Below are 2,930 nucleotides of genomic sequence, written 5' to 3'. Positions count from 1 at the left end.
ATTACGAAGCTTTCAGAGCCATATTCCCAATTGGTAGCCAGCTACCCAATGAAGAAGTATTTTAATTATTAAAAAAAAATTTCTTTTGATAAATTTTATTATCATCGCACTGACAAATAAACTGCCATTCTGCTTCACTGCCAGACACCGTCAGGTCTTACTGCATTTTTTAGTAAATGCTAATATATCATAAACAATGAAATAATTATTTAAATAACAATTAATCTAGAGCTAAGGTAAGAACATAAGTTTTCCAGCCTCTAGATGAGCTAGCCAACCCTATACCTTTCTGCCCACCACCCTGTCTTGTGTCATTGAGGACATTGGTTGACAAAGTGGCCCTAATGTTTTTTTTTGAAATTTTGATCAGTAGAAGCTGGAGAAACTTTTTAAAAAGTAGCAAACATTCGGGTCCCCTGCGTCGCATAGTCAGTTGAGGGCCCAACTCTTGGTTTTGGCCCATCATCTCAGGTTGTGAGGTGGAGCCCTGTGGGGAGACCCTGCCTGGATCCCCCACCTGAAGCCCCTCCTCTGGCTCAATGCTCAGCCGGTCATCTGCTTGAGATTCTCTTTCCCTCTGCCTCTCCACCATCCCCCCTCAAATAAATAAATCTTAAAAAGAAAAAAAAAAAGACAGAATCCGGGATGACCAATACTGTACTACTCTGTTTGGTGTCATTGTTCTGATGGGATCTTTATGCAAGGCCCTTCCTATGGTCAAGGGCAGGACCTTCCTGTGAAGATGTTTCTTCTTCAGTCATCTTTGAGCAAGAGCAACAGATCTTAGGACCTTAGACTTAAAGAAGAGTGAAAAAAAAAAAATCATTCCTTCTCAACTTGTCTTGAGTGATCTGGACTCTTAGGTACACTTATATTCAGAGTATTCCTGGGGTTAGAATAACCTGACCCTTACTACGTTCACTCTGTTTGGGAGCACCCATATGGACCCTGAAAATAAGTGGAGTCTAAACTGTGAAGGTAACTTCCTCTAGAGCATTTGTAGCATTTGTAAGATGCTTTTCTGAGGGTGCTACACTTCAAAAAAACTACAGTATGCTGTCATCATCTGCTGCATTTTGAACTTAGCTGCATCCCTTAGTTAAGGGAAAAGTCTGTCCCCTAGGCTGATTAGGTGTTAGCAATGGCCATTTTCCACAGTGGAGCTGCTCCTACAGAATGGAGAACTCATATCAGGGAAAGGGAAAGAGTGCCTTGACTAGGAGTTTGGGCCAGAAAGACCACAAGCAGGATCTGTTGTGGAGCATATATGACAAAGCTCAGTGGTGCTTTCAGAAACAACTGGGGGGAAAGTTCATGCTGTTAAGGTAAATTCTGGGTACTAACACAGCTGCAGATTTATTTTTTAAGACTTCTGTGTTGCAGGTAGCCCTAGTATTCATTTATAAGACTTTTCTTCTCTACAAAATGGGATTTCAAACCTTACAATAATTTTATCTGGAATAATACTATGTATTAAAAAAAATTTTTTTTTAAAGAATTTGTTACAGGCATGAAAGTAAATTATGAGTAAAACTCATGATCTTTGAATTCTTTGGATTAAGTCAGCATCCATGTAATTATTTGTTTGCCATCTCTTATTACTTATATGAATGACATAATAAAGAAACAGCTTCTGAATACAAATTTTATACAAGTAGAATATTTATGGCATCCCAGAGAAGTTTGAGTTTCAGATTCTGTTTAAGTAGAATGTATTACAAAAACTATGAAACACAAGGATGGATATCTAGGCAAGGGGGCTTGAAATTCTTCTGAGAATAAAACAAATGATAAAAGAAAAATAATTTATTCTGGCATGAACAAAAGGTATGCAGGCCAGTTTTTTAAAAAATCACAGTTCCTTTCTTATAACTTTAGAAATAAGCCATTTAATCAAGAGAACTATAGTGAATACTGTTTTAGACAAAGAATTTACAGAGAAAATTTGGATTATGAGATTAAAGTTACAGACTGAAAAGAAACAAAATGTGTAAATGGTATTAGTTTTTATCAATGGAAAGAAATTAAAAAACCAAGTTTTATACAAAAATGATAATAGTAAAATCTCTTTCACTGAAATAATGAGTTAAAATGACAGGGTGAAAATACATTTGGTAAGAATATATAGAGAATAATGCAAAAATTTTGTAAGGAAGTTTCTAGCTATGACGCAGTAGTTTATATCAGATTAACTCCCTTACCCTAAAAAGAACAATGAAAAAAAATAATGTATTAAAATTTAAACTCCTCCCTCCCAGCTTTTGGAGGCATCAGAGAACAACTGAGGCTATTAGGATTAGTGGGATCAAATCCTGGAAACAAGAGCAATGCATTGATGCAAACATGACCTTCTTTACTGGTGGTCCTCTCAAGCCGTTTTCTAATAGGTAAGGGCACAGATGAGAGGATAAATGGAAAGAGAAGTCTTAGAACTTTTATTATGCTCACAAAGTTGGGTAGGCAGGAGTTGGGTTTCCACATGGCCAAGGTAGCTAAGACTTGAGAAGTTAAGACCTTGGAATAAAGGGAATTGCAAGGAAGTGAGTCCATTATTCTGCAATTATTTTTCTTTGGGATATTTGGTAAGTTGCACAGGGTGAGAATGTAAGCAACAAAGCAGAAAATGCAAACTAACTTAGGATAGTTTCACAGTGTTTCAGAGACACAAACACTATATTCAGATATTTCCAAAGATGTCTTCGATTTTAATAATCTCAATCCCCTATTGGATCAAAGTGATTAACAACTTCTTTGTCTCCTAGGAAACAAACAAACAAACAAGCAAAATACCCAACTTCTTTTTTTTTTTTTTTAAAATGTATTATTGGCCCCAGGGTTACAGGTCTGTGAATCACCAGGTTTACACACTTCACAGCACTCACCATAGCACATACCCTCCCCAATGTCCATAACCCCACCATCCTCTCCCA

This window comes from Mustela erminea, chromosome 4 (assembly GCF_009829155.1).
Source record: "Mustela erminea isolate mMusErm1 chromosome 4, mMusErm1.Pri, whole genome shotgun sequence".
Lineage (NCBI taxonomy): Eukaryota > Metazoa > Chordata > Mammalia > Carnivora > Mustelidae > Mustela > Mustela erminea.
This window is presented reverse-complemented; position numbering follows the sequence as displayed.